Source organism: Babylonia areolata, chromosome 19, assembly GCF_041734735.1.
Source record: "Babylonia areolata isolate BAREFJ2019XMU chromosome 19, ASM4173473v1, whole genome shotgun sequence".
In the NCBI taxonomy this organism is placed as follows: domain Eukaryota; kingdom Metazoa; phylum Mollusca; class Gastropoda; order Neogastropoda; family Buccinidae; genus Babylonia; species Babylonia areolata.
The window spans coordinates 62,732,531-62,742,795 of record NC_134894.1 but is presented as its reverse complement, the minus strand read 5'-3'; the positions used below and the strand labels follow the sequence as shown (position 1 = coordinate 62,742,795).

Below are 10,265 nucleotides of genomic sequence, written 5' to 3'. Positions count from 1 at the left end.
GCGATTCAGAGTCAATTTCATAAATGCACATAGGACAAGGAATTTTCGACATACATCAGTACAAAGAACCAAAACAGAATCAGACCGCACAAGTCAAACAGAACAAGTTCGAGCCCCAACCTTATGTCATGGGTATGCACCATGAAAACGGATGACTGTGTGTATGTTCTTCTGGGTAAAGGACGCCATAGAAGGCACAGTGAATTAACAGATTGTAGCATCACAATGTACCAGAAAGATTGACACAAGGTGAAGAATTGTCAGGTGCATTTGCACATGCATGTCTCTAGGACAGACGTTACTGGTTTTTGAAGAGAACAAGTTTGTTCATTTGCTTTCTAATATATTTTCCCGTGATGAGAGAATTGTGTTGTTTGGCAACACTTGTTCCAGGGGCCCCCGTTTCAGGTTGGGACAATGTAGATGAAGATGGAGATGAAGACATGGGCATCGATGACTCAGTTGTCAAGTTTCTTGGAGCTGGATTTTTCCGTGGTTTCACCTCCTGAAACAGAGTTGTGACCAGTTATGATTTCTATACAATGATATAGTGTCTACAAATTACTTTAAAACTGAAACATACCACTAGAACCACTAAAATGTTCCATCTTTAAACAGCTGTTTTTAGAGCTCGTCTGTGTTTATTGACATGTGTGTATCATCAAAGCAGGATGATGATAATAAAATTTATTGCTCAGGATTCCCCAATCCATTCCGTCCTCGCTCTTCCCTCCCTCCTCCCACCACCCACACAAACACAATTATGCATGCATACACATGAACACACACACACACGCGCGCGCGTGCACACGCACACATGCACGGACAATCACACACACACACACACACACACACACACACACACACACACACACACAAAAGCGTTTTTATGGTCATTTATCAAAAGATGAATGCACATGTAAGATTGACTTAATTTCCTTAATACGTTTCATTTTGTAGGGGTTATAGGGGATTCTAGTTCCATTTTTAACATGATTTGTTGTAATTCATGCAGATAAAAGAAAAGTGCGGCATTCTGAAAAATAAATAATATTTTAATATACAAACTACCCCATGCAGAAGAGATGGTGTAAATGAATTTTAATATTACCTTTTGCAAGTGAGCAGGAAAGTTAAAGAGGGTGGGAACAGCTGTGTGCTTCAAGAGGCCAGACGGATTGTAGCATTGCTTTTCAAAGTGGTCACCACAGATCCTGGAGTAGTCGGTAGCTTGAAATCCCTCCCTCTTCAGGGCTGCAACCCATTGTCTTCTTCTCTCTTCGTCCTTCGGGAATCTGATTACAAAACACGAATAATTCAAGTTTATTTTGTCATTGGAGTGTTCATCAAAACATTTTTACTTCCCTTATACTTAAGGTTATAATAAACACACACACACACACACACACACACACACACGCGCGCGCGCGCGCACACACACACACACATGCACACACACACACACACTTGCACACACCGAATCATGCACCATACACACACATAGGCCTACATACAGACACGCACAAACTGACAGTCGTAAGACCTCCATAACCCAACACACACACACACACCACCACCACCAACAGTTACACACACACACACACACACCCCTACACACACAATGACGCACACAAACACAGTCACCTGAGACAACCATACTTTTGCAAATTTCCCAGGATGTTTGGGGTAAAGTCAATCATCCTTTCTTTAGTTTTTTACTCATTAATATCAAGAAAATTATAGGTACGAACCTGTGAAAAGATTTCCCTTTCTTTTGTCTGTTGAAACAGCCCCAAGCTGCACAAAACGTTCCGGACATTGTTGTACTCTGTTGTCACTCTCTTACAAAAGGCCGGTGTGCGGGTAGGTGTCCAAAATGGCGGAAAGTTCGCGCAGCTGTGGCGTCGCTCACGCAGCGCCTCGCGCGCTCTATGTAAATACGATCTCAGTGGTCACAACACTACCTGTTGCTAGGGTCTGTTTCGGACGTTTTGCTGGACTGGCGCAATAGCCGAGTGGCTAAAGCGTTGGACTTTCAATCTGAGGGTCCCGGGTTCGAATCTCGGCAACGACGCCTGGTGGGTAAAGGGTGGAGATTTTTCCGATCTCCCAGGTCAACATATGTGCTGACTTGCTAGTGCCTGAACCCCCTTCGCGTGTATACGCAAGCAGAAGATCAAAATACGCACGTTAAAGATCCTGTAATCCATGTCAGCGTCCGGTGGGTTATGGAAACAAGAGCATACCCAGCATGCATACCCCGAAAACGGAGTATGGCTGCCTGCATAGCTGGGTAAGAACTGTCATACACGTAAAAGCCCACTCGTGTACATACGAGTGAACTTGGGAGTTGCAGCCCACGAGCGAAGAAGAAGAAGAAGAAGAAGAAGAAAACGTTTAATTGTCGCCATTTGTGAAAATGGGCATGTCAGCCCCGTGCTTTTTTTTTTTTTTTTTTTTTTTTTATTTTTTTTACAGGCAAACAAATGCTACAGGAAATAAAATACTTAGCGAGCATCATTGCCACATATGTCAGAATGGTTTTGACAGGGAAAAAAAAAAAAAAAAAAAAAAGAAAGAAAGAAAAGAAAATGCTACATTAAACAAATACTTAGCCAGCAACATTGCTACAGGATGGTTTGACAGGCAAGCAAATTTTACAGTATGCTGTCACGGTCGAAAGTGGATTTAAAAGTTTTTTTTGTTTTTTTGTTGTTGTTTTTTCCGTCCTTCTAGGAGAAGACGGCATGGATCCAGCTTTTGCGACAATAGGATGACCATACATCTGTGAGCGTGGGTGAGTTGTTGTGTCGTGTGGCAGTGTGGTCCGTGCAACTCGTGCAATTGTTACACTTCTGCGTGAACTGTTCGTGGTTCAGATTGGAGCTCCCCTCTCTCTCTGTGTCTTGCTCTGTCTCCTGGCAGACGCGTTTTGAACTGGAAGGCCTTGTGGTCGGTCTGTCCAGTGGTTCCCCGGTTCGTCTTCATTCGTTTGAAGGGGAGTGGATGGACTGTTCAGTCAGCCAGAGTTCTATCAGGGTTACTGCAGGGAGTTAATGTTTTTTGACCATGTTACAGTCGCTGTTGAGCTATTCTTTCCGTTCCCATCAAGACGTGGTCGTGGGTCAGCCCTGCTGCCTCTTCCACGTCAGGTCCCCAGTGTCTGCACGGTGCCGGAGGTTGGTGCCAGAGTCTTCAGCCTCTCACCTGGCCTCTCTCACCTGCCTGAAGCGAGAGGTGGAGGAGAGGGAAGGTGACGCCGGAACCAGTGACGGGGACATTTTTCGTGGCGGCGTTCGGCTCCTCTCGGGACGTGGAGACAACCGTAACCCCCTCTTCCCGTGGACCGGAGTCACCGGGGTCTCCCAAGGATGACGGCATCGACCTGTGCTGCGTGCATGACTTGCAGGCGAGTTGTGTGGAATGTGGGGCAGAGTTTGTGCCTGTCTTGTTCCGGTGTGTGTGAGGTTGTGAGATAGCATGGAGAGCGTTTTGTGTTTTGATCAACTAATGAATTGCCTACATTAAGTTCAGGAGTAATTTAAAAAAAAATAAAATAAAATAAGAAGAAAAAGGTAGAGATGCCTGATGTACACATGAACCCAGCGCACTATTCACGCCTTGAGAGCCCACCCCAGGTTTCTGTAAATCGTCAACATATAGAAATGAAACCAAACAAATAAACGTAACACGTAAATACATCAAAATAATATGACGAAATAGAAGATACGCTGGAAGGCGAATGATTGAAATGATATAAGGATGACGACAATGTTAAAACAAACGAAAAAAACAACAATGGTGACAACGTTTAAACACAAAGAAAAAAAACAAAAACGTCAAAAACAAAGAAGGCTGTCGCAAACTTTGTGGATATATGTGTTACCCTTATGAATAATGACTCATCTCTCTCTCTGTCTCCCTCTGTGTCTCTCTCTGTGTCTGTCTCTTTGTGTGTGTCTCTCTCTGTCTCTATCCGTCTCTCCGTCTCCTCTCTGTTATCTGAACTATGTCCCAGCTTATGAATATTGATGAGCACTGTGGAGGGGGGGTGGGGGGAGGGGAAGAAGGGGGTGGAAGATGTAGGCCAGTGTGTGTGTGTCACAACGTCAGTGCACGTGCGCGCGCGCCTGCGTTGAGCGAATGAGTGACAGCACACTTCCCCTTTCCCCTCTACCCACACCCACACATTCCCACCAGTCTTCATCACCCACACGCACACATACACCCTCACCCACCCTCTCCCCCCCCCCCCCCCCCACCCCCCACCCCCCCAGTCTCCACCAGTCACCTACCCCGAGGCTGTCATTAGTCTGATGCTATTTTCATCCCCGAACCTTTGACAGGTAGCCATCCAGCCTTTTGTTCTTCCATATTCCGAGTTCACGAAGCTACCTGTAGGGTTTTCCCCGGTGTAACAGGCCAGACTCTACCCTGTCCAGAGTAACCCTGGTACAAAGTAACCTATTCCAGAACATGCTTCCGCCAGAATACATCCCCGTATAAACTAGCCTCGGTTGCATTTTTCCCGGTGTATAGTTTGGACAAAAGTGATCTATAACCCATTCTAATACTGATTTCAAAGACGGTGAGCGCATGCGAAACTCATACTTGCAACTCAGTAACAAACGTGCGTGTGTGTGATGGGGTGGGGGGCGTCGTTTTGGGTTTCACGCGAACCTTCTGCACTTCGTCTTCGGGTGGGAACAAGAGTGCGTGCGTGGGTATACTCTTAATGCCGGATTCACTTCAGTCACTGAAAATCATCATTTTCGTTATAATCTTCTTCATCTTCTTCATCATCATCTACTACTACTACTACTACTACTACTACTTCTACTTCTACTTCTACTACTACTTCTTTGTCGTCGTCGCCGATATAATAGTCGTCGTCATCAGCAGCATCATGATCCTTATCATGATTCCAGAAACCTAAGAATAAAGAAGTGAAAAGAAAAAAAAGACAGACAGATAGACGGACAGGCACACACACACACACACACACACACACACACACACAGAGAGAGAGAGAGAGAGAGAGAGAGAGAGAGAGCACAAAAAACCCAGTCAATATAGTTATGGAAAAGGCAAACCTTTGTCAATCTATAAAACCAGAGAGGGAGAGACTCTCTCTCTCTCTCTCTCTCTCTCTCTCTCTCTCTCTCTCTCTCTCTCTCTCTCTCTCTGTGTGTGTGTGTGTGTGTGTGTGTGTGTGTGTAGCCTTGGCCCTGTTCTTCGTTTGTTAGTTGTTTTCTTTTCGTGTTTTTTTTCTGTGAAAGCGATGTCAATTAATTGATACCCCCCCCCCACACACACACACACACTCTCTCTCTCTCTCTCTCTCTCTGTGCGTGTGTGTGTGTGTGTCTGTCTGTCTCTCTCAAAGGGGATACAAATAATCCAATTTTAGAGGAATTTATGTAATATAGCAAGTAAATTATATGGCTCTGTAATTAATAGAAGATTAACAGAATGGACTGAAATGAATATTACAGGAGAATATCAGGCGGGTTTTGAAAAGGACAGTACAAGTACAATTGTTCACTCTGTCAGCAGCTGTTCAGAAGCAATTTGTAAGTAATCGTAAACTATATGTTGCATTTGTCGATTTTGAAAAGGCATTTGATTCTATCTCAAGGAAATTATTATGGACATTTCTTATTCAAAATGGTATAAAAAAAAGGTAAACTTTATAGCTGTGTCAAAAGTATGTATGAAGGTGTCAAAGCTAGAGTCAGGAGTGGAGCTAAGGTTTAGTGATTTTGTAAAGTGCATACAAGGAGTCAAACAAGGGGATGTTTATAGTCCTGTTTTATTCTCGTCGTTTATTAACGAATAAGCAGTGGAAATCATTAACAATGGTAGACATGGTGTTGCTTTTCATCTGATAGAATTATTTATCATGCTTTTCGCTGATGGTATTGTTTTACTGTCTGAAACTGTTGTTGGTTTGCAAACTCAGATAAACAGTTTATATTCTGCAGCACAAAGACTTGAATTAAAAGTAAATTTGGATAAAACGAATATCGTTGTTCGAAAGGGTGGTTACTTAGCAGCAAGTGAAAAATGGTTTTATGGTAGATCTGAAATTTCTGTAGTAAATGCATATAATTATTTAGGTGTTTATTTTTCAACAAAACAAAGCTTTACCTTTGCATATCAAGATGTTGTGAACAGAGGAAAATGAGCAGTTGTTAACATACTAAGTTTATTAAATAAGTTTGAAAATAGCTCGGCAAAATTATTAAGTTGTTTGCACAGGTCCAACCTATAGTGCAATACGGGGCTGAGGTTTGGGCTTTTGAAACAGGAAGTCAAATAGAGAAGCTACATTTCTTTGCCATGAAACGATTCTTATGTGTTGATCGACGAACCCCTAACGATCTGGTTTATGGTGAATTGGGAAGATACCCGATATAATTATCTTAGTTCATATTTTAAATGTATCAAGTATTGGTTAAAACTTGTACAAATGTATGAACATAGACTCCCTGCACAAGCTTATAAGATATTGTATAATTTAGATAGTAGAGGGAAAATCACTTGGGCTACAAATATTCGAAAGTGTCTATGTCGTTATGGTTTTTCATTTGTTTGGTTAAATCAAGGGGTTGGATGTGTTGAAAGTTTTTGTTTCAAACAACGATTGATAGATTTTAGGTGGCAAGAATGGAATGATCATATTGAAAATAGTGATATATTTTCTTTGTACAGACTACTGAAAATGAATCATTTAACAGAACACTATATTGTAATGAATATGAATAAGTCGATGAGATGTATGCTAAGTTTAGAATTGGTGTTATTGATATAGTTGTGCATAGTCAAAGGTACAAAAAGAATGAAAAGTACACGTCTGATGTGCAGATCCGAGAGAGGATGAATTTTGTTTTTTGCTATCCAGCATTGGATGATCTTAGAAAAAGATTCATCCCTTCAAAGTATTATAGCAGACCAACTTTTTTCAGACTAACATTGTTAATGTCTTGCAGAAATGAATGTCATCAAGAACTTCGCAGTTTTTCTGTATAAGGCGTTTCAGAGAACCACCACTATGAGCTGATACCACGATAATTTTGTTCACGGATATATATACAATATTCAAGAATTACATTACAGTATTTTGCGCATCATTTTCTAAAAGTTTTCTATTTATGTGTACCCCCTTCAAATGGGGCCATGGCCTTTCTTGAATAAAATATCGTTGTCGTTATCTCTCTCTCTCTCTCTCTCTCTCTCTCTCTCTCTCTCTCTCTCTCTCTCTCTCCTCTTCCTCCTCTTCCTCCTCCTCTGTCTACACACACACACACACACACACACACACACACACATATATATATATATTATTATATATATGTGTGTGTGTGTGTGTGTGAATCTGCGTGCCTGTGTGTGTGTGTGTGTGCGCGCGCGCACGTGCGTGCGTATGCCTGTGTGTGTGTGTGTGTGCGCGCGAGCGCAATCATAAATACGCACCCTTTTTGTGTGTGTGTGTGTGTGTACCACCGTGGCGCAATTAAGCGTGTCTCTTGTGTATGACAAAAAGAAAGAGTATCATTTCCCCCCGTGATCCATTAAGCCTCGTTCTTTTTGTTCACGCCTCGATGGCTCATGGTTTATACATAGCTTGACTCCCGTGTGCCCTTTGTCACAGCTGAGGCTGCTTCTATTGGTCCCTGCCTTTATTTCCTGGTTTAAAGTTAGGCCGACAGCTGTCGCCAAAAAGTTTCCTTTTTTTCTTTTTTCTTTTTTGCTGATGCGGTTGCTACACATCGTGTGCCGTCTATTAACCCCCCCCCCCTCTTTTCTGTCTTTTTCTTTATTACGGCTCTGTGTGTGTGTGTTTATCTGCGGGTGTGCGTGCGTGCGTGCGTGCGTGTGTGTGTGTGTGTGTGGGGGGGGGGCCGGGGGGGGGGGGGGGGCTGTGTGTGTGCGTGTGTCTGCGTTTGTGTGTGTGTCTGTATCTGTGTGTGTGTGCGTGTGTGTGTGCGTGTGTATGTGTGTGTGTGTCCGTGCGTTACTGTGTGCGTGTCTGTGTGTGTGTGTGTCAGTGTGTGTGTGTGTGGCTCTCGTGTGTGTGTGTGTGCTTGCGTGTCTGTGTGTGTGTGTGCGTGTGTGTCGCGTCACTCGGGTCTCTGAGCATTATGATTTTTTCATTATGATTTTTTGACTGTTCACCCACACACCCCACCCCACCCCCCTTCATCCCCCCGTGATTAACCACACCTCCCTCTCCCCCTTCCCCTTTCTCCTCCCCCCCCCCCCACCCCTCTTTCCCCTCTCCAGGTGCATACATTGATATATTCCTGCATTTATGAGGACGTTTATATACACTACAGCCACACAGACACAGACACACGCGCACACACACACACACACACACACACACACACACGCACGCACACACGCACACACGCACGCACACACACACAGACACTAACACAGACACACGCACGCACGCACACACACACACACACACACACACACACACACACACACACACACATAAACACACACACACACATAAACACACAGACACAATTTTTTTCGTTACATTTTGCTCTAACTTATTTGTTTTTTGTTTTTTTTGTTTTTGTTTTTTTACTTTCTTTCCTTTTCTACTATTGTCGCTGTTTGTGTTGGATATAAAGCGAGCTGTTGTGTTGTGCATTATGAGAATCCTCTGTGCCTTCTTCCTGATCGTTTGTGGATTTGCGTCCCCACATAAAACCGTTACGTGAGTTGCATCTGTCTAATTGTCTGTCTCTCTTTATCTGTTTCTGTCTGCCTGTCTCTCTGTCTCCCTCTGTCTGTGTGTCTCTGTTTCCCTGTCACTCCGTCTTTCTGCCTCTGTGTCTGTCTCTCTCTCTGTCCCTATCTCTGTCTCTCTGTGTGTCTCTGTCTCTCCCTCTGTGTGTGGGTGTCCCTGCCTGTCTCTCTCTCTCTCTGTCTCTCTCTCTCTCTGTCCCTGCCTCTATCTCTCTGTCTCTCTCTGTCTATCTCTCTCTGTGTCCCTATCTCTGTCTCTCTGTGTGTCTGTCTCTGTCTCTCCCTCTCTCTCTGTCCCTGCCTGTCTCTCTGTCTCTGTCTCTCTCTGTGTCCCTGCCTCTATCTCTGTCTCTGTCTCTTTCTGTCTCCCTCTCTCTGTCCCTGCCTGTCTCTCCCTCTCTCTCTCTGTCACCGCCTGTCTCTCTGCCGTGACGGTCTCTCCCTCTCTCTCTCTCTTCCTCGTGTCCCTGTCTCTCTCTCTCCCTCCCCCCTCTCTCTCTCTCCCTCCCCCTCTCTCTGTGTCTGTCTCTCTCTCCCTCCCTCCCTCTTTCTGTCCGTTCTGACCATATCAATGACAGGATATCACGGCTCCCCAGTCAACATGTCCAGAAATGACAAAGCCCATCCTGTTCAGTTTCCCACGGAACTCTCTCCATTGTCTTCAATGGGGCTCATCAGTCAACCAATGAGTGCGCGCGCGCGCACACACACAAACACACACAACACACACACACGCACGCACGCACGCACGCACACACACACACACACACACACACACACACACACACACACACACACACACACACACACAGTCAGAGAAGGGTTGTCAAGAGTATATACATATGAATCAGCGAGTCTCTCTCTCTCTTTCTCTCTCTCTCCCTCTCTCTCTCTCTCTCTCTGTGTGTGTGTGTGTGTGTGTTCTGGTCGAATATCAACATAGCCGCGTGGAAATTGAAGATTACGCACGCGCGCTCTCGACCACATCACGGAAAAGTTTTCCCCAGGCCGGTTAGCACGTGCAAAAACAACTTAGAAGGAGAATGCACAATGGTTGTGGTCAATAGGCTTTGGAGAGAAAAAAAAACACAATATCTGTGCTTGGTGGTGCGGTGTTTTTCCGATCTCCCAGATCAACATACGCGCAGACCTGCCAGTGCCTGAACCCCCTTCGTGTGTCAGTATACGCACGCAGAAGATCAAATATGCACGTTGGAGATCATACAATCCATGTCAGCGTTCGGTGGGTTAGTATGGAAACGAGATCATACCCAGCATGCACACCCCCGAAAACCGGAGTATGGCTGCCTACATGGCTGGGCCGTAAACAAACGAAACGGTCATACACGTAAAATGTTACATGTCTGTATGAGTGTGTATGTGTGCGTGCCTGAAATGTGATTGGATGACACAGGAAACCAACTGATGAGCCCCAGTGGCAGCCGTCAGTCACGTAATTCCTCACTTCATATCAGTGCTCACCCGCGGAAAAAGAA

General features: G+C 44.5%; 1 long non-coding RNA gene across 1 annotated transcript; it reads right to left on the bottom strand.

The window, feature by feature from the left end:
* Window positions 1-464: 464 nt before the first annotated feature.
* On the bottom strand, window positions 465-1,859 carry LOC143293470 (uncharacterized). Its single transcript, XR_013056780.1, has 3 exons — window positions 1,752-1,859; window positions 1,112-1,295; window positions 465-505 (listed from the first exon to the last, which is right to left on the bottom strand). It is a non-coding gene; the product is annotated as an uncharacterized LOC143293470 (long non-coding RNA).
* Between the last annotated feature and the right edge of the window lie 8,406 nt (window positions 1,860-10,265).